We start from the raw sequence: 22,960 nt of genomic DNA on the forward strand, positions 1-22,960 counted from the left end.
ACTGAGCAACACTCCAAGTCAACCACGACTGTCTTTGTTTTCTAGCAGCTAGAGCCACAAAAGATGTATGAATGGTTGATTCACTGCTAAACACCATGAACAGCCTGAAGGATGGAGCCTATAATATGGTTCACTTAGCTCAGCCATTTTGCCTTTCTCTAGGATGGTTGATCTGATGTCTGTTAGCAGACTTGGTGTCTTTGCTTGGCCCAGGTCACCAGCCATGGCAGCGTTGCACAGAAAGCACCACAACCTGTGATCATGAGTATGGTTTTATAGATTCTTCTATGGATTCTTCTCTATAGAAGCACATATGATTTTACAGATTCGTCTCTATCCAGGGATCAATGAATCTTTTTTTCTCCAAAATAGAAGAATTTAAATTAATTTGACTTTTTAATAAACTGCCATTTGGGTGTCACGTAGATCATCTATATCCAAATATAATGTTATTCCTATAAGAACAAGGATTTGTCAGCTTTGGTCACTGTTGTATCCTCAGTGCCGAGAGCAGAGGTTGGCATATGATGGGTACTCGATAAATATCTGTGAAAGGAGTCGGTAAAAATAAAGCAATGGTTATTTAATACTTTCAGCTAAAGCCAGGAACAGGATGTACAGGGTAGCCTCAGTAAATAGAAGATCTGTGTGTTCTGCTTCTGCCTTTTTTAGTTCCTAGGATGAGGAACGTTTATAATTGCCTGCCTTGTAGGTGTGCTGAGAGGATTATTTAGGTGCTTTAAGTACTACAGAGTTAGAGAATGCTCCACTCAATTGAATTCTGTTTAATTGGTTTATTGTGTTTGTTAAGTTCTTAGGGGTATGAAGAAATACAAGACTCTTATAAGGCCCTTAAGGAGATTATAATCATGTTATTACTCTGATGTATTTACCCCTATAATCACTCTTTCTCCATCGTCTCACTCTTTATCTGTTCTCCCTTGTGAGGCTGGAACAAGATGGATAAGAGTGCCATCCTAGTTAGCTTGTGTGTGATGGGGATTCTAATGGGAAAGTGGGGATAGTGAGTCCTAGCTGCATCAAATAGGCTTATCTTATTGTAGTAGTAGTAGTAGTAGTAGTAGTAGTAGTAGTAGTAGTAGCAGACGACAAAATAGAACTTGGAAATAGGGATCCCTGGGTGGCGCAGCGGTTTGGCACCTGCCTTTGGCCCAGGGCTCGATCCTGGAGACCCGGGATCGAATCCCACGTCGGGCTCCCGGTGCATGGAGCCTGCTTCTCCCTCTGCCTGTGTCTCTGCCTCTCTCTCTCTCTCTCTCTCTCTCTCTGTGACTATCATAAATAATAAATAAATAAATACCCTACAAAAAAAGCATTTAAGGCTTAAATTTAAAAAAAAAAGAACTTGGAAATAAGGTGCATTTTGCTATATACTGTGCAAAAATAAAAATAGAAAAATAATCTTAAGATCAATATCTGGAAGGTCTAATGAAAGATAGAGGCAATACCTAGAAATGATTCAAAGAGAAATGTCAGAAGTCAGGTTTTCAATGAAAAGTTTCCATTCATGGGTGGACACCATTAACTCATCATACACTTAAAAATTTGGATTTTACTCTCATCAATACAAACTATCCTCCATGGGTTTCCAGCAACATTCCCAATACAATGGCAGTTTCACTATTGCTCCAGTCCCTTCTTTCAAAAAATCTTTCCTTTTCAGTTCTTCTCACCACCACATGACAGTTCTATCTAAGATGACAGCCAAATTTTCTTTGCTCAAAAATTAGTTCTTTGGTTTCCAGGTAAAGATGATTCATTGAGAAAGTACACTTACCTTCCACCCCTTCACATTAAAGTCACAGTAAGGATATAAAGCTCATAAGAGTAAAGAGAATGAAAGGAGTGATATAGCGGATAAAAACGTCTGTTCATCACGGTAATTCAAAAATGAGTCAAGAGTGATGACAAGTGAAAGCAAGTGGAGGAAACCACTGCCTTGAATGCACACTGAGGAGCTCCAACATCGTGGAAAGGGCAACCTTCCCAGCAGAATCCCACTGAGCTACCCACGTTCCCCTCGACATACACATTGTAAATGGGTGAAAATGACTTAGATGAAAACTCTTACCACTCTGGCATATGGAATGGACACCAGGATCATAAGAGATGCTTCCCTACCTGCTCCCTCTGAGAAGCCCGCCAATGACAAGCTCCACCCAAGTCCCCACAGCTAACAGCCAAGCTTCCATCATTTACACTTGTGATTGGATTGCCAAGGCCACTTGAGGAAAGCCTGGATTACAATAAAGAGACTGACAACCTGACCCAAGAAAACATTTGTATAATATTAATTAGCATTCTCAAAGAATGCAACCAAAGAAATTGCTGGTTCCTTCTAAAGGTAAATATGGGGACACCTGGGTGACTCAGCAGCTGAGCACATCAACTCAGGGAGTGATCCCCGGATCTGGGATCCAGTACCACATCGGGCTCCCTGTGGGGAGCCTGCTTCTCCCTCTACCTATGTCTGTGCCTCTTTCTCTGTGTCTCTCATGAATAAATAAATATATCTTTAAAAAGATAAAGTTAAACATGAACCTACACTATCCCACTGTACATTATACATTGTGCATTCTATAGCTATTCCATACCTAACTATTCATCAAAAATAAATAAAAATAAAAAATATAAATAAAAATCTATTACCACACAAAACTCATATGCAAATGTTCATGATATATCTATTCACAATCTGCAATCCTTTGATCTGCAATCAAAGAATTCTCAAAGAATTAAATCAAAGAAGACTTAGTAAGGCAATATATTCATAAAGCGAGAATAAAATGATCTTTAAAAAACAGAAAAAATAGCTTCTAAAAATTAAAAAAGAGATTCAAGAAATATTTTAAAAATTAAAATTCAGGGACGCCTGGGTGGCTCAGCGGTTTAGCGCCTGCCTTCAGCCCAGGGCGTGGTCCTGGAGTCCCGGTATCCAGTCCCACGTCAGGCTCCCTGCATGGGGCCTGCTCCTCCCTCTGCCTGTCTCTGTCTCTGTCTCTGTCTCTCTCAGGAATAAATAAATAAAATCTTTTTTAAAAAAATTAAAATTCAGGGACACCTGGGTGGCTCAGTGGTTGAGCATCTGCCATTGGCTCAGGTCATGATCCGGGGGTCCTGGGATCGAGTCCCGTATCAAGCTCCCCGCAGGTAGCCTACTTCTCCCTCTGCCTATGTCTCTTCCTCTCTCTATGTCTCTCATTGATAAATAAATAAAATCTTTTTTAAAATTTAAAATTCAGTAGAAATTTTGAATGACAAAAATATAACATCCTGAATATAGTTATGCATATAAAATTGAATCCCTCCTTGCTAGCATATACAATAATAAATTACATATGAGTTAACATCTTAAAACTAAAAAGTATTCAAATCATTTGAAGACAGTTTAGGAATAAAACTTTGTGACTTGGAATATAGGTTGATTTATTAATCCAGAACCCCTCTCCTATTGTCAGTAGTACCATTGTTGCAAAGTATCCACAAAGGTCAGTTTGCATGTCTAGAAGATTACATGCAGTATATTTGTATGCATATATGTCCACTCACACATCCACTCCCCCATATATATAGATCTCTTTCAGTTTACTCAAATTATATCATACTATATGAATTTTGTGGGCTTTGTTTTTGCTTTTTACTTAATAACATAGTTTAGTAATCTATTCATTTTAACGTATATTAATGAACCACATTAAAAAAATGTAGTTAAATGGAATTCCATCACTTATATGTCATACCTTATATAGCTAGTCTCTTTTTGACTTGCATTTATGTTGTTTTAAATTTGTGATGTTACAAACTCTTCAGTTAACATCTTTGTAAATGTATAATGGTAAAATCTTAAAAGTATATTCCTAGCTGTAGAATTGCTGGGTTAAAGGATCTGTTCATTTTCAGTTTGTATAGCTACTGCCAATTTGTCATTCAGAAAGCCTGCACTGATTTATGATGTATGTGAGATTGGTTCTCACGATTTCTGGACCATCATCAACCTTTAATTTTGCCAATTCAGTGGATGTAGGGTTGTATTTCATTGTTTAGATTTGCGTTTTTTTAAAAAAAATTGAGTGGAAAAGGACATTTAAAAATGCCATTCATATTATTAATGATGTAAGGTCATAAAACCATCATAATAAAAATAGAGAATATTTTCATCATTAAAAAATGTCTTTTTACCTCTTTGCTGACTATCTCTCCTCCCTTCCCAATTCCAAGCAACCACTAATATTTTTGTCAATGTAGATTAGTTTTCATTTTCCAAAATCATATAATGGAATCATGGAGTATGCACTCTTGTAACTGTCCTCTTTCTCTCAGTATAAGAGTTTTGATATTTGTACATATTGTTGGAGAAAAAAGGAGTCTATTTCTTTTTTTTAAGATTATTTATTTATTTGAGAGAGCTAGCACAAGGAGGGGAGGGGAAGAGGAAGAAGCAGACACCCCAGCTCACTGAGTAGGGAGCTCGATGCTGGGCTCGATCCTAGGACCCCAAGATCACAACCCAAGTTGAAGGCAGACACTTAACTGACTGAACCACTAAGGCACCCCAAGAATCCATTTCTTTTAATCCATTTATTTTGTATTCCATCATATGTGTTTACTGCATTTGGCATTTGTTTCTCCATTTACCTATTCTAGTTTTTGATTATTGTGAATAGATACATAATGAAAATTTGCACATGAGTTTTGTGTGGTAATGGATTTTTATTTATTTTGGATGAGTAGCTAGGTATGGAATAGCTATAGAATGCACAATGTACAATGTACAGTGGGATAGGTAAGTTCATGTTTAACTTTAGAAGGACTTGTCAAACAACTTTCCAAAAAGTGTGCATCATTTTGCATTCTCACTAGGAACATGAGAGCTCTAGTCGCTTCAGCACTTGGTATATGTGCTGCTGAAATGAGCACATTGCCAGCACTTGGTATTATTCATCTTTTAATGTTGTATATCTTATTGTGGCTTTAATGAACAATTTCTTCATGATTAATTTTTCTGAGCACTATTTTATGTGCTTAGCAGCCATTTGTATGTCTTTTCCTTTAAAGTTCCCATCGAAGTCTTTGGCCCATTTTTTATTTGTCTTCTTATTGAGTTCTAAGAGCTAACTCTTCATGTATTCAGAATAGAAAACTTTTGTCAAATTGCAGATATGTAATATTTATATTACAGAATATGTGATGTTTTCCATCCTGTGGCTTGTCTTTCAACTTTCTTTCTTTCTTTCTTTCTTTCTTTCTTTCTTTCTTTCTTTCTTTCTTTCTTTCTTTCTTTCTTTTTTTTTTTTAAGGTTTTGTCCATTCATTTGACAGAGATAGAGAGTGAGAGGGCACAAGAAGAGAGAGACAGATGGAAAGGGAGGGCACACACAGCTCAATCCCAGGGCTCCAAGATCATGACCTGAGCCAAAGGCAGACACTTATTCAACTGAGCCATCCAGAAACCCTTCAATTTTCTTATTAGTATATTTTAAAGAGCAAAATACAAGCACATTGGTTCTTTCTTCAGTCATCTCAATTCTGCTATTAAATCATTTCAATTTTTCAATGTCCTATCTTTTCAATCATTGTGATATTTTCCTTTGTATCTTTTCTTTACTTATATCTATTATAAAAGTTTTGAAATCATTACTTAGTAATTGTAACATTTGAATTATGCTGGAGTTTTCCTCTTTTGATTATATTTTCTCTTGCGAATGAGTTCTACTTCTTGGTTTTTGTATATTTTGATTGTTTGGGATTCTATCCTTATCATTGTGAGTATTACATTAGGAAGACTCTAAATTTTGTTATTCTTTCAAAGAGTGCTGATATTTTTGTTTTAGAAATCAACTTGGTTAGGGGCACCTGGCAGGCACAGTCAGAGGAGCATGTGACTCTTGATCTCAGGGTCATGAGTTCAAGCCCCACAGTGAGTGTAGAGATTACTTAAATAAATAAACTTAAAAAAAAAAAAAAGAAATCAACTGGATTAACTGGATTAGACTCAACCCAAAAATTCTGTCTTATGTATGGTTGGTGGCAGATCATATCTTGGTTCATTTCCTGTAACATTAGCTGTAATTTGCATTGAGATTCTCCCACAAATACATAATTTAGGGATAGCCAAGAGACTTGAACATAGCATATGTTCAGAATTTGAAGGTTCTGTTCTCTGGCATTCTCCATTCTAGGATTTTTTCCTTGCTTTCAAATGGCTGATGTCCTTAACTGATTCTTTGGGAAAGAAAAATGACGGGTTTCCTGCTAGAATTTAGGTTGCCCCTTGCCATATTTTATTTCTTGTCTGCCCACAGGCAAAAGCTATAATAAATGGGAAATTTTATTATGCCAGTCACTTCTCCCAAGTTTCATTTCCCCTACAAGATATACTTTTTTTTTTTTTTTTTTTTTTTTTTTACTTTCCAGAGGATGAAGGCAATTGATTTCAATTTTGGTCGCAGTTTATAGTTGTTTTCATTAGAAGGATCAGTCTCTTAGAAGCTTCCCTAGAAGCCTGACTTCCAATTAACTTGCATGGCTGAAGTCAGCCAAGAACAAAATATAGATGGTGTTGTAACCCATGTGTGTGTGACTCTCACACCCAAATTCTCTATGCTTTATATAAAAGCAACCCCATCTACTGAGTACTATTATCTAATATTACTCTAGCAAGAGGCTGCTGAGTAAATAATCTCAATTGTCAGTATATTTCTAGAGCAATCAGCACTAAGTTACAGCGCCGTCTTTTGGTGGCTTTTTAAAAATTGCTGACAGCAGGTAACTGGTAAGCCTCTTCAAGATCTCATCTGATTTACCTGAGAGGACAGCACCTGTGTTACTTGGAGATTTTAACAAAGATTAAAAAACAGTTGTTAATAACAGCTGCATATTTCTAAATTAAATGAAAGCAAATTTGGAAGTGGGAAACCTACCACAAATATTTTTTTTTCTTAAATCTCATTTAGTACAATTGATTTAAAAGATACAATCCAGGATGAAATCACAGATGATAGTATTTTATTTAAATAATTCACTATTAGTATTGGTGATTACATTTTCTCAGGTCCCTGTTCTCTCAATGGTGTGAAAAAAGTTTGTAATAATTACATCATTTTTTACATGTGTCTATAGCTTAGGAAGTATTGGAGACTAATGAACCAACTGTTTATATCTTACTTTATTGCAGTTCTATTGCACCAGGGATTTCAAACTGACAAGAAGTTTGTAAGATTTTCTTCTTTTGTAGGTAAGCATAGAGATAGGAAGGAATGGAAATTTAGTTTTCTTCTGCTCATGTGGCCATTAAAGAAGTCATTTCACAAGTCAATTTCATTCAAGCCAATCACTATGCACTCATCACCTCCTAGATGTTTATTAGGTGTTTTAACAGCACTACCTTCATGCAAAGAGGGAATAATACTGCTTCTTAAATGTAGTCACTTGGCAGAGGTAGAATTCAAAATATTGTTTGTATCCTTGTGGTGGAACACCACACAAGGGCACTTGTGAATTACCTTATACACTTCAAATAAATGGAGAGCACAAAACTGATAAATCCACTAGTTTTTTTTTTCCCCCACTCTCAAAATGCTGCCATATGACTTGGTATCATGGGATTTGTCCATATTTTAGATTAGTCTGAAAGAGAAAAAATGTGTGTTATATCAGGTAATGGGTGCCTTTGTATCTTCCATTTAGGGGTCTCATGTATACACCACACATTGCATGCTGTTTGCATATTTAGACACTCCTTCAAAGAGCATTTGCATAATTTTACTTAAAAAATGTATAATGGGGCCAATCATAGCTATCTATCTTAGAGTGAGTCTTATCTACAGAACATACCTGTTTGCTTGATCCTGGAAAGGATCAAGAGCTAGTCCAAGCCTGGTCTATCATCCCCTGGTAGGGCCTGAGATGAAATTCAGAAGGCTCCTAACTCTGGAAAACGAACAAGGGGTCATGGAAGGGGAGGTGGGCAGGGGGATGGGGTGACTGGGTGACAGGCACTGAAGGGGGCACTTGACAGGATGAGCACTGGGTGTTTTACTATATGTTGGCAAGTTGAATGCCAATAAAAAATATACAATTAATTAATTAATTAAATTTTAAAAAAAGAAGGCTTTATCTTAAGAGAGAGGGAGTAGTCAACAGCTGCTAGGTGGAAGATGCCTCACAAGAGACATGCCTATATTTTTCTGCCCTAAGAGTTATATGCTAGTTATTGGTTAGGGAGGTACTTATCAACATCAGAAAAAGAGTTTTGCCACTTTCAAACTAAAGGCTAAAATGCGTAGCATGTTTTGAGAGCAAAAGAATTGGTGATTTAGCCTCCCTTCTTGGCAGCTGCTGAAACCATCTTTTATGTACATGATGGAAACAAGGATCTGCCTTCTGTCCTTTGCTCACCACCTGTTTTTCCTCGTTTGGTCCTTTCCCATCTTGCCAATAAAGGTGTCCTCACCATGATCCAATTCAAGATTTTATTCCTGTGTCTCTACATGTGTCCAGTACTAACTCACACACGACGAGAGAGCTGGGGGTAGTCTGGATACATGGCACTACCTTGGCATTCTCAGAAATCTGCCACTGCATTTCAGTCTGCTCTAACTCTGTGCTGACATGTTGAGGAGCAGAAGTGGCTCCGATGCTGCTACTATGAGTCTTCAGCTTTTATATATTGCCAAAATGATAGGTGATTAAGTTTTAATAATTAGGCTCAGGGATCCAGAGACAAATACCAAAGTAGAAAAAAATAAAGATTAATCAGAACTTCTTAACCTTCTGTAAGTAAGAAGGGCACACCAACATACTCCACACATGTATACACACACAGAATGATAAGTAAAGGTATGTTTCACAATAAGCTTTAAGGCTCTCGACTCAAAGTTAAAGGCTCTCCAGAATGCCCATCCAGTTTAAGATGCAGTAGTATGAAAAGGAAGGAAATGGTGCTGTCAATGTCAAAAGCCTGAACGTGACTGAGATGGACATCATATGGTTTCCCTGTTTTTAGAAGGGGACTGAAATAAGTACACAGTGTTTAAAAGTGCCAGAATATTTATGTATATGTAACAGAAAAGTTGTATCATGGGCTAGCTTAATATTGTTATTAAAATGGTTAAACATACATATTTTTCAGATTCTTATTTCCTTCCTCATATCTTTCCAAAATACTATATTCATTGTGTTATATTCCTCCTCAAGAATTTCAGAGGCTCTGTAGGATCTGGAATAAAATATTTAAACTCTAAAAGCTGGCCAGCCACAAACTACCTCAGTTTACCTTCAAATATGTACTTCCCTTTATGAACTTTACATTAACAGTTTGCTTTGATTAAATGTCCCATGTAGTCTCACCTGGTCACATTGTGTCTATTTCTCTCACTGAGCCCCTTTCCAGGACTTCTCTGTTATTTTTCAACCAATCCAAATCTTAGGAGCAGCAGAATGCTGGAAGTTTCAAATCAAAGACCAGACCTGATCCTGACTTCACCCCCAGCCTTTTGACCTTGGGCAAGTTACCTAATTTGGCTGGACCTCAAATTTCTCATATATTAGATGAAAATCATAATGATTAATAATGCTGAATGAGATCATACTTATAAAGTAGCCCAGTAAAGGGTCTGGCGTACAGTGCTTAATGAATCCTATTCGTCTTCTTTTGAATTGAGAATAAATTCCACCCTAGCTATAAAGGCCACTCCCTACCTCCCACCTTCACTTTAGACCATACTAATTTCTCCAACTATGTTGCTGTAACGTACTTCTTGTCATGTACATTTGTTTCCCTTAACTTAAAAAAAAAAATCTTGGGCTCTATCAAATGGCAAAAATCATGTAAAGTGCTTTACACAAGACTTGACACATAGTAAGTGCTCCATAAATATTTCTGTGGCCGCTGCTACTATCGCAAAGGCAACGGTCACTCATACCCCTATGGTAACAGCTCTTGACTGATGAATTATGTTTGTTCCTGGAAAAAAAAAAAAAAAAAGAAAAGAAAAAATAAAAGAGGCAGTAAAGAGTCATGGCAAGGGTTCACCCTCTGGATCCAGATTGCCTACATTAAAATCCTCACTCAACAATTTCTGGCAGTATGACATCTGGCAAGTTACTTCACCTCTTTTGATTTAGGATGACCATAATAGTTATCCATCCATAGATTTGTTTTGAGTCCTGGGCAGCCCGGGTGGCTCAGTGGTTTAGTGCTACCTTCAGCCCAGGGCGTGATCCTGGAGACCCGCGATCGAGTCCCATGTGAGGCCCCCTGCATGGAGCCTGCTTCTCTCTCTGCCTCTCTCTTCATCTATATGTCTCTGCCTCTCTTTCTCTTTCTTTGTGTCATAAATAAATAAATAAATAAATAAATAAATAAATAAATAAAATCTTAAAAAAAAGATTTGTTTTGAGTACTAAATGAATTAAAATATAAAAAAGATCAAAAACACCTAACAAATAGAAGTATGTTACATGAATTTGGTATTGCTAACACATTTTAACCTTTTTCAGTCCTGACCCCCCCTCCCACCAAGTATTTTGAAACCTCCTGAAGACAGAAATATATATATTTATACTGATCTTATCATTTCATAAGGAAAAATGAAATAAAAGATGGCATAGAAGAGGTCTAGTACAAATCCTGGAGCACTGTAAAGATCTAAATTAGCCAGATTCTTTCCCCTTATCTTACCTGCCACACCTAATAAGTAGTTCTAGGAATTGCTCTTTGAGCATTTTTTGAAGGGAATAAATGAATATTGATTTTTCCCATATGCCAAGGATTATCATTAAATATAGAGCATTATAATTCAAAAGACTTCCTGTTATTCTGTGGAAATCTGGTTTGGTAAAATTATGTCATCTTCATTTTATTACTTACATCATTTACTGTATCCTGACTGCCCCAAAGCTTCTTGACATTTTGTTCTGGAGTCCTGAGTTGCAATATACTATTTAAATCAGACATTGTCTTAACTTTCTTTTAGATTCACTTTCATTTCTCTCCATTATCTCTTTTCCTTTCCTTCTCTCTACTGCTTACTTGCATTCATATGGAGATAGTGGAACTGTCACTAAATGGCAAAATAGCTTTCCTTTACAGAAGGCTAGCTAGAATTGTACTCTGCTGCTTCCATCTGCAACATTTTCAACATTTCAACATTTTATAGGTGAAGCTGTGAAAACAGCATGGGGGAAACAAACCATGCTTCTTCATGCCTTTGATCTTGAAGTCATCTCCAGGTTGACAAGTATAATGTACAGTTAATCCCTGAATAAATCTCGAGGGTAATAATGTATAGGATGACTAAGACATGGGTTGTTAGGTTGACTTTATAATATTTTCTCCCTCCACCATCATTGAACTATAATTGACATATAACATATGTAAGCTTAGAGACCAGTGTAATGATTTGATATAACTATAATTGCAAAATGATTAACACAGTGAGGTTAGTTAACACACGCATCACCTCACATAGTCACCAATTTTTTTTTTTTGTGGTGATAACATTTAAAATCTATATTCTTAGCAACTTTCAGGTACATAATACAATATTGTTTACTATATTACTATATGCTGTATATTAGATCCCCAGAATTTATTGATCTTAGGACAGGTAGTTTATACCCTTTGACCAATATCCCCTGTTTCCCCCAACCCCTAGACCCTCAACACATATATCTACTTTCTATTTATATGAGTTTGGCTTTTTTAGATTCCACATGTGAGAATATCCAGTATTTCTCTTTCTCTACTTAGCTTGTTTCACTTACTATAATGTCCTCAAGACCCATCCATGTTGTCACAAAAGTCAAGATTTTTTTTAAGGCTGAATAATATTCCATTGTATATATATAACACATTTTCTTTATCCATTCATCGTTTGATGGACACTTAGATCTTGGATATTATGAATAATGATGCAATGAACATGGAGGTGCAGTTATCTCTTTGAGATAGCAATTTCCTTTCCTTTAGATGTATACCCAGAAGTAGGATTCCTGGATCATATGATGGTTCTATTTTTAATTTTTGAGGAAACTCCATAGTGGTTTCCATAGTGGCTGTACCAATTTACATTTCCACCAGCAGTGCACAAGGTTGCCTTTCCTGCACATCCTCATCAATATTTGTCATTTCTTATCTTTTTAATAATAGCCATTCTAACAGGTGTGAAGTGATACCTCATTGTGGTTTTGATTTGTATTTCCCTTAAAGGGTTCAGGGATATTGAGCAACTTTTAATATACGTCTTGGCCATCTATATGTCTTTTTCTTTTTTAAAGTCTATTCGAGTCCTCTATGCATTTTTTATTCAGGTTTGTTTTTTTTTTTTTTTTTTTTTGGTTTTATTTTTTGTTTGTTTTTTGAAAGCATATGATGCTTTCAGCTTTTGTTTTTCTTTCTCAGGACTGTTTTCTCTATTCAGAGTACTTTGAGATTTAATGTGAGTTTAATTATTGTTTTTATACCTCTGTGCAAAATTGGAATTGGATTTTTGTTTTGTTTTTTTTTTCTTTTTTTTTTTTTGGAATTGGATTTTTGATAGCAATTGCATTGAACCTGTAGATAATTTGGGGTAGTATGGTATTTTAGCAATATTAATTCTTTCAATCCATGAACTTAGGATATCTTTCCACTTATTTGTGTCCTTTTCAATTTCTTTCTTTATTGTCTTGTGATGTTCAGTGTACAGATCTTTTACCTCATTGCTTAAACTTATTCCTTAGTACTTATCTTTGATGCAACTTTAAATGAGATTGTTTACTTTATTTCTTTTTCTGATAGTTCATTGTTAGTGTGTAGAAACACAACTGATTTTTCTATGTTGATTTTGTATTCTACAACTTTACTAAATTCATCTATTAGTTCTAATAGTTTTTGGTAGAGTCTTTAGAATTTTCTCTATATAAGATCACCTCAACTGGGAGGACAATTTTACTTCTTTCTGGCTTGGTGTCTTTAGGCTTTCAAAACTATGTTGAATAGGAATGGTGAAAGTGGGCATTCTTGTTAAGTATGATATTAGCCGTCAATTGCTCACATATGACCTTTACTTTCTTGAGCTATATTCCTTCTATGCCTAATTTATTGGGAGTGTATATCACAAAAGGTTGTTGAATTTTGTCAATTGTTTTTCCTACATCTATTGAGATAATCATATAATTTTTCATTCATCTTATTAATGTGGTCTATCATATTTATTGATCTGTATATTTCAGTCATGTTTGCATTCCAGAGAGAAATATCATTTGATTATGGTGTGTGAGGTTTTTAATGTGATGTTGAATTCATTTGCTGGTATGTTATTGAGAAATTTTGCTCCCATATTCATCTGGGATATTGGCATGTGGTTCGGTTTCCTTGTAGTGTCCTTTTCTGGCTTTGGGATGAGGATAATGTTGGCATTGTAAAATGACTTTTCTCTCTATATGCTTGGAAGAATTTCAGAAGAATTGGTATTAATTCTTTTTTAAATGTTTAGTAGAATTCACCAGTGGAGCCATCTGGTCCTGGACTTTTCTTTGTTCAGAGTATTTTGGTTACTGATTCAGTCTCCTTATTAGTTATTGTTTTGTTCTGATTTTGTTTCTTCAAGAATTAGTCCTGGTAGATCCTATGTTTCTAGGAATGTATCCATATCTTTTAGGTTGTTTCATTTGTTGCTATATAATTGTTTATACTAGTCTCTAATCTTTTTGTGTTTCTGTGGTGTCAGTTGTAATGTCTCCTCTTTTATTTCTGATTTTATTTGAGTCTTATCTTTTTTTTCTTAGCTTAGTTTAAAAGGTTTATAAATTTTTTTAAAGGTTTTATTTATTTATTCATGAAAGACACACAGAGAGGCAGAGACACAGGCAGAGGGGGAAGCAGGCTCCCTGTAAAGGACCCGATGTGGGACTCGATCCCAGGACTCCAGGATCACGAACTGAGCCAAAGGCAGACACTCAACCACTGAGCCACCCAGGGTGCCCCCAGGTTTATCAAATTTTATCTTTTCAAACACCAGCTCCTTGTCTTCTTGATCTTTTCTATTGTTTTTCTGTCTTTATTTCACTTAATTCCATTCTGAGCTTGTTATTTCCTTCCTTCTACTAACTCTGAGCTTAGTTTGTTCTTCTTCTTCTAGTTCCCTAAGCTATAAAGTTAGGTTGTTCACTTGGGATCTTTCTTCTTTCTTAATGTAAATATTTATTACATAAACTTCCTTCTGAGAGCTACTTTTGCAGCACCAATAAGTTTTGATATGCTATGTTTTCATTTTCATTTGTTTCAAGATTAAAACAAAATCCCTTTTGATTTCTTCTTTGACCTATTGATTATTCAGGAGTGCATTGTGTTATTTCCACACATTTGCCAAAATTTTGGTTTCCCTCCTCTTCTGATCTCTAGTTTCATACTATTATGGTCAAAAGGTACTTGGTATGATTTCAGTCTTAATTTGCTAAGGTTTGTTTTGTGACCAGCAAGGGTTAGGTTCAAATCCTGGCTCTGCCACTTATAAATGATGTATTTAAGATCAAGTAACTGAACCTTTTAGCTTCAAATGACATATCTGTGAATGGAGATAATAATAGTTCCTACTGTAGAAATTATTTAGACTACACACATTTATAATGTACACCAAGCACTTAGTATACTATTTATGACATTGTAAGAGCTATACAAATGAAAATCCTAACAATAAAAAGAACTCATTTTAGTGCAATGGGTTTTTAGTTAGGTTAGATGGCCTGACACACAAACTCTAAGATGGAGATTTGCCTGCAGATAATTTATTAGGGAATCACGTGACAACAATACCCTTGGAGGAGTGAAAAGGAAATAAGTTTGGATAAAATGGAGCTCTGATTCAGTCTGAAGAAGACTTCAACTTGACTCTTAAGGAGCACTGAAACCAGGATGACTTTCAGTGAAGTCCCATTGAGGTGAGAGGACTGGTCCTTTATACTCCTACATGGACCACATCTGAGAATGAGCTTCTCCCGGAGAGGCCACTTCTTGGGTAAGGTAGTTCTCTGGTGCTGAGCATAAGCCCCAAAGATTCAACTGTCAGCTTTCAGCCATGAAAACTCCTGACACTTGTAAAATGAGTATCATAGTCCTGAAGGTGGGGCTAGGCCATGCACAACAGCATCTACTATGGGTTCCTAATAGTAAATGTATAATAATTATATATAGTACAGAGCTTTATTTTATTACTTTTTCTAGACAGAATATTCCTGGTGGGTAAGAGCTGTGTCTGTCTTCATTGTCTGGCACACAGAAGGATAATATATATGTTTTAAATAAATGGAGTTGTTTATAAAAACTATATTTAAAAAAGTCATATTCTATCCTCCTTTTAAGAAATTAGAAAATCTAAATTTTCGGACACTTGGGTAGCTCAGCAGTTGAGTGTCTGCCTTCGGCTCTGGGAGTGATCCCCAAATTGTGAGATCAAGTCCCACATCGGGCTCCCTGCATGGGGCCTGCTTCTCCCTCTGCCTGTGTCTCTGCCTTTCTAACTCTGTGTATCTTATGAAAAAATGAATAAAATCTTAAAAAGAAAAAGAAAATCTGTCTTTGGATATGGAGAAACTACTGATATTTTCATACTGTAGTGCCAATTTTTAAATCATTTATATATTTTTAAAATGTTTTATTTATTTATTTGACAAGAGAGAGAAAGCACAAGCAGGGCGAAGTTCAGGCCAGGGCTAAGGAGAAGCTGGCTACCCACTGGCAGGGAGTCCTGATGTGTGGCTTAATCCCAGGACCCTGGGATCATGACCTAAGCTGAAGGCAGATGCTTAACTGATTGAGCAACTCAGGTGCTCTAATTTTTTTTAAAATAATTTAACTAGAACATAAAATATAGTGAGCAAAACATACCCCAGTTTCCCTTATTTAGATACACAATGGCAAAAGATAACTATAAATATTTCCAAACAATTTATTATCATTTTTGTTCATTTAATCCTATTTACAAAATTGTTTTTAAAATCTCTGTCTCTTGGGATGCCTGGGTGGCTCAGTGGTGGAGCGTCTGCCTTCGGCTCAGGGCATGACCCGGAGACGTGGGATTAAGTCCCACATTGGGCTTCTTGTGTGGAGCCTGTTTCTCCCTCTGCCTGTGTCTCTGCCTCTCTTTCTCTCTGTCATGAGTAAATAAATAAAATCTTTAAAAAATATATATAATAAAATCTCTGGGGATCCCTGGGTGGCGCAGCGGTTTGGCGCCTGCTTATGGCCCAGGGCGCGATCCTGGAGACCCGGGATCGAATCCCACTTCGGGCTCCCGGTGCATGGAGCCTGCTTCTCCCTCTGCCTGTGTCTCTGCCTCTCTCTCTCTCTCTCTCTCTCTCTCTCACTGCGTGCCTATCATTAAAAAAAAAAAAATTATCAAAATCTCTGCCTCTGAATAGAGCGGAATAAAGAGGTGGATGAGTATTAATGTGATGAAGTAAACTGTTATGTGTAGAATCTAAGAAGTGCCCTTTCAGGTGATCAATATATTATTCTTTCATCTTTGCACATTTAAAATTTTTCATAATGCTTGGGAAAAAAAAATTTTAATTAAGTTGGCTATGTATTTATGAAAATATTGAACTGGGAGAGTCCCTAAGTGAAATAACAGAACAAGCCAAGCATTTTGATATGTAGAGGGCTGTAACAAAGTAAGGATATCTCTGTCTAACTAGTGTCCACCATGGGTTCCTAACAATAAATGTATAATAACCATATATGACATACTGCTTTATTACTTTTTCTAGATAATGTGTCTCTGGTAGGTAAGAGCTATGTCTATCTTAACTGCCTGGCATATAGGAGGAACTCAATAAATAGGTCTTAAATAAATGGAATTGCTTATAAAAAGCTATTCTTTAAAAAAATATACTCCTGAGTTTTTATTAGTTGTTCCTTTTTGGGGGTAGTAGATGAAGGGACATCTTGTTATAGTGACAGGTATGTTATGGAAGGAGACAGCAAAAGAAGATATCTCATGTTGAAAATGACAATACCAAGACTGAATAAAGATTTATAAAGAGGCTTAAAGATAATTGGCTCAAGGTCACTCACACTATAGGTGTGGAAACAGATTAGGCAGTCGAAGAAACTTGTTCAAAATTGTGCCAGTAGTTAGTGTCAGAGTAAGACTTTATTTTGCCTAGAAACACCCCTTCCTCCCACCCCCACCAACAAACAAACAAGGATTACAATGCCACAAACTCCCACAAATTTTCTATTTGGGGAAGAAGAAGAGATTTATGGGGTCCCATATGGAGCTTCGCTAATTGAATATGTCACTCCACTGGCCAAACATAATTTTTTTTTTAAGTTTTATTTATTTATTCATGAGAGACACAGAGACAGAGAGCAGAGACGCAGGCAGAGGGAGAGGCAGGCTCCTTGCAGGGAGGGAGCCTGACATGGGACTCGATTCCGGGTCTCAGGATCAGGCCCTGGGCTGAAGGCGGCGCTAAACTGCTGAGCCACCCAGGCTGCCCAAACATAATTGTTTAAACTATTAAATTTTTGGGGGGACTACAAAGCCTGATAAATATTAGTTGAGTAAGTTAGCCAGTAATTATGAAAATGATTGAAAGAATATTTATTTATAAAGTTTTTATTTATCCATTCATGAGAGACACAGAGAGAAGCAGAGACACAGGCAGAGGGAGAAGCAGGCTCTCCACAGGGAGCCCAGTGAGGGACTCAATTCCGGGTCCCTAGGATCAGACCCTGAGCTGAAGGCAGATACTCAACCACTGAGCCACCCAGGTGTCCCTAGTTGGTTATTTATTAAGCTATTATCACTCTGGGCCAAATTGATTACTAGATTAATATGACACATAGAAATGAGGAAATGGGCCCTAGGGCAGGTAAGTTTTGATAGGGAAGAAGGAAAAAAAAGTAGGATTTAGTGGAGGCTTGAAGTGATGCCTGGATGGATACAGCTGTGGAAAGGCTTTGAGAGTATGGGTGGTAATGATGGGGAATATAATGAGGATAGGAGAGAGTTACAAAGGCAGTTGGACCCAAAGCAAAGAGATAGAGAAGGACTTCATCTATTTATTTTACAGAAATCTCACTGTGTTGCAGAATCCACTATCACAATGGTGAGCATCCTTTGAGAACTTGTGTTCGAAGAATCTGGATTTTCTCAGAAGCATAATTTGCCAAAGAGGCCAATGCTAGAGTAGGTTGCTTTCCTTCACTTATCCTACCCTTCCAGTCAGTTGTTTTGTTTGTTGGGTTTTATTTTGGCCATTGCCTTAGATTCGTGGTCGTCAAACTTACTTTTAGCTGGAACTACTCTTTTCATGACATCTTATTTATAAATTCTCTTGTAAATGATGCAATTGAGGGGGTATCCCTTGGGTGGCTCAGCAGTTTAGCGCCGCCTTCAGCCGCCTTCAGCATGATCCTGGAGACCTGGGATGGAGTCCCACATTGGGCTCCCTGCATGGAGCCTGCTTCTCTCTCTGCCTGTGTCTCTGCCTCTCTCTCTCTCTCTGTGTCTCATGAATAAATAAATAAAATCTTTAAAAAATAAAATAAAATACAAAATAAATGAAGCAATTGAGGTAATTCTTTTTGGAATAGAATAAGGTGGAATTGGAGGGTGCAGACCCAACTCTTCTACCTCAGCTTTGCCTATTCCACAGGAATTCTGAGGAACATAGGGACTCCAAGGAGCATGGCTATAAAAACACTGTCTCAGAAAAACAGAAAATGCATCATGGTCTCCTGAGTTCAGTAGAGAAGCAATTACAATGTTATTTATTTGAGAACCTTGAGTTATCTCTGTATGAAACTTATTTGAGAGGAGAGGGAGAAAGGACCAGCTGAAGTTGGTTCTGGGTTGCATGTACAAGGAAACCAATGAATATTTCTCATATTCTGAGAGGTTAACAACATCAGTTCAGAAAGAATTTTAAGAAGATTTTTTTCATCTCTAAAGTAAGAACTGTTTTAGTGGTAGTAGAATTCAGTTCAAGAATTTGTAACAGAAAAATGTTACCACTAATTGAAATACAGTTGGAAGAGGAAGGAATTTAATGAGCAGTTACACCATATGCTCAGAGAAACTATTGAAGAGTAGAAATCCATACTTGTGTAAGATGAAAAATCTAACTGTACTTGAAATATTGGATTGAAAAGCAATACAGAAGGTCTTAAATCTTGTGAACACTGTTGTTAGTACTGTGCTAGCCAAAGAATATGCAACGTGATATGGAGCTATATTTGGTATGCAAGTATTTGATACATTTAATTTTCATTTTACACAAGTGATTTTCAAATTTCCTAATGCCATATATTGAGGAATTTTACTGTGTTGGTGATGCTTAATATCAAAATCACTGGTATTACACAAATCAAAATAATAAAACCCTAATTCCTTTTAGGAAGTTATTAAATTTTATTATGTGTACTTTTAGCTGAAATGTAAAACAAGGTATCTTGATATCCTCTCACCAAAGAGTAGGTTCATGAACAAAATATGACAATATGACTCCCTTCATTTTAATTTTCACCAGAGTGATATAAAGCCAGAATGAAATATTTGGAGCTGATTCATTCCAGCGGCAACCCCGACAAGGCTGTTGTGATGGTTTAAAAATATGTCTTCAAATCCTTTGACATTTCTCCCTTTAAAGGCAGAATTTTATTCCTTTCTCCATGAATTTGGGCCAAACTTAGTGACTTGCCTCTAATAAATAGAATGTATAATTTCTATCTAACTCCCAAAGCTAGGTCATAAAAAGGATACAGCTTTTACCTGGTTCTCTCTCTTTCCCTCTTCCTCCTCCCCTCCCCTCCCTTCCCCTCCCCTCCCCTCCCCTCCCCTCCCTTCTCCTCCCCTCCCCTCCCCTCCCTTCCCCTCCCCTCCCCTCCCCTCCCTTCCCCTCCTTTCCCTTCCCTTCCCTTCTCTCCTTGTAGGAGCAATCAGCCACCATAATGTGAGGATACTCGAGCCAACCTAGAAGAGTCCAAATGAAGAACGAAGGCTCCTGCTAAAAACCATCACCAGCTGGATAATTCTATAAGTAAACGAACTTTAGAAATGGATCCTCTAACTCTGATTAACCTTCAGACAATTACAACTGTGGCCAACAACTTAACAACAACCTCAATGAGAGACCCTGAGCCAGAAATACTCAGATGATCCAGAACCAGAAATACTAATCATTCAAACTGTGAAATCTAACAATGTTTATTGTCCTTTTGAGCTATAATATTTGGGGATAACCTGCTAAACAGCAATAGATAAGTAATGAAGTTGTGGTCCAACCCATGCTACTAACACTTTATGAAGCTTCTTTACTTCTTTTTATTTCTTTGATCTCCTTCAATCTTCCCTAAGATTCTATAAGCATCTCCCCAACTCCATTCTGCTAACATCAGTTTCAACTACTTATTATCAAAGAACACAACTATAAAACAGTGTAATTTATTAATAATTTAAAAAGTTTGGTCTGAGAAATTTTAATTCAATATCTTGGTTTACTGTGGATCTATCTACACATTATACATTTTCACATGAAGGGTAAAAGATTGCTATTTATCTACTGGCATTTTGTAAGTCAAAAGTGATTTACCACTGATACATATGTCTCTTGATGAATATTCTAAGATTATGCAGCACTTCTTTATCACATATCATTTATAAAGAATTATGTGATCATCATCTATAAAGAATGCAAGTGTAAACTTGTAAAATGAAATTAGATGCTTTGTAATTGAAAAATATATTCATTGTAGATTTAATTGTTGAATAGTTATTTTGATTTGCCCACACAAGTTATTACTTCAGATTTACAAGTTTGGATATCCTGAACTTTAGCATGTTGCCCTCATGAGTGTGTGTTAATACTTTTTTCTTCTTCACGAATAGATGAAAACTTAAAGGAAAAAATAGAAAACTGCCCACAATGAAAATGTATCTTCCTTATTTTAAATCAAATGATTGTGTTTAATTTTTTAAATACAGTAGTGTTTTAATCAAACTTAGAAAAATTTTGGTCATTATTCTTTAAATATTTTTATTGCACTATTCTCTCCCGTCCTTCTCCTCTGCCTTCTCATCTCCTCAAACTCAAGTTATGTTTGTGTTACAACTTTTGATATTATTCCACAGGTCCTACATTGTTCATTTTCTTTTATCTTATTTTCTCTCTGTAGTTCAAATTCATATTAGCATATTGCTTTCATTGAGCTTGGTGTTATTTCTTATGTTGCCAATCTGTGATTAAAGCTATCAATGTTTGTTTTCAAATATTATACTTTTCAACTCTACAACTTCCATTTGGTTCATATTTATGATTTTTTTTCCTATTCTGAGATAGTCTCTCGGTATTCATTCATCATGACCATATTTTTCTTTAAAATTTTATAAAAGCTACTTTAAATTCCATGTCCACTAATTTCAACATCTAGATATTTGGTATTGATTTACATAGACTAACTCTCTAAAATATTGTTCACATTTTTTATCCTGTTTTCTTATTTGTAGTAACTTCTAGATATATGTTGGACATAATGGATCAGAAATTATAGAAATCTGGATTATGTTGTCCTCCTTAAATACTGGTGATGTTTTTTATGGCTGACATATAAATCACTGGTAGATATTTTTGTTCTTGTCAGGCTTGAACTTATAGTTTATTAGAGCTTTATCTATATTTAGTTTTTAACTTTATCCTAGGGAATATCCTTACTCTACAGCATGATCTTTATACTTAAAATATAATTTCTCTGAATCTCAACTGAATCACGAATGAAATTTCTTCACTTCAGTTGGTCTGGACTCCAGTGAATTCTGGCATGGTATGCCCTCTAATATGACTGGCTCTCAGCCCTAAAAAGGACCAATTTGGGGAAAGATGAGGTATTTATAATCATAAGGCTCATGTCTTCTATTCCTCTTATTTTAAAGATCACAATCTTATCTAGCCTTTGTTTAATTTCTGACACAGTGATTTCATACATTTTTTCCAATTTAATAGTTCTTCTTGTCAAGAGGACATGTCTGGTGCCAGTTACTTTGTCATAGTTAAAAGTTGAAGTTGCTTTCAAATGTATATCTTCAGCCAGTTTGCTATAACATTTCTGGACTTAATAGTAAAATAAAATAGCATGTTAGAATGTTTAAATAATTTTACAAAGAAACAAAAAACCCCTAATACCCCTAATACACATACACATGCCATATACATTTTCTTTTTTTTTTTTTTTTGCCATATACATTTTCAAATTTGTAGAGAACTCCTATAAACTTTTTGTATAACAGGAATTAAATATATTTTAATAAAATATTTTGTATAACAGTGATTAAATATATTTTAATAAAAATTAATTAGCTCACAAATTCCTTCACATTTTGATTTGTCAATATTTTGTATTTATACTTATAAGGATAGAAATATGTGATGAAAACTCTATTTATATTTATGTGTTATAGTAATCATTATATTTTAAAATATTAATACCTTACTTTCAATAAGAAGAACTCAATTGCTTTGATATCTGTGCAAATCACCTGCATAGAGTCTACAAATTATGCCTAATTTAGGTGCAGACCTTCGTCTCTTAAAGACAGGGTTCAACTTACCAAACCAATTTCCACCAAGTCCCTTACTCTCAGTAGAGAAAAACTCAATAAATGATTTTGCCATTAAGCTTTCTGTATTTCTTTAATATAGTAGCAATCTATTGAAAATTTAAACCTAAACCAAAAATAATATGGTATCTCAGATATTCAAGCTAAAATTTAAGTCAGAACACCACCTGAAGGAGTTTCAAAAGTGTTTACAATATATTTTACAGACTGTAGCTAAGAGCTTTGTACAATTCATCTTCCAGATGTAGACACATTAATGAATTTAAGTGTATTAATTTTCCTCTAGCATTTACAATTTATTATTGGCTTGGTTTGGCAGTGAGATGTTAAAAGGGGTT

General features: G+C 35.8%; 1 long non-coding RNA gene across 3 annotated transcripts in view; it reads left to right on the forward strand.

Moving 5' to 3' along the window:
* Positions 1 to 22,960, forward strand: part of LOC140614473 (uncharacterized) — a 151,362-nt gene extending 128,402 nt beyond the window's left edge. For all 3 annotated transcript variants that reach the window (XR_012015324.1, XR_012015325.1, XR_012015326.1), the window contains one exon: positions 19,943 to 22,960. This is a non-coding gene — a long non-coding RNA (uncharacterized lncRNA). The remainder of the gene's footprint in view (positions 1 to 19,942) is intronic.

The sequence above is a fragment of the Canis lupus genome, chromosome 22 (assembly GCF_048164855.1).
Source record: "Canis lupus baileyi chromosome 22, mCanLup2.hap1, whole genome shotgun sequence".
NCBI classification, from domain to species: Eukaryota; Metazoa; Chordata; class Mammalia; order Carnivora; family Canidae; genus Canis; species Canis lupus.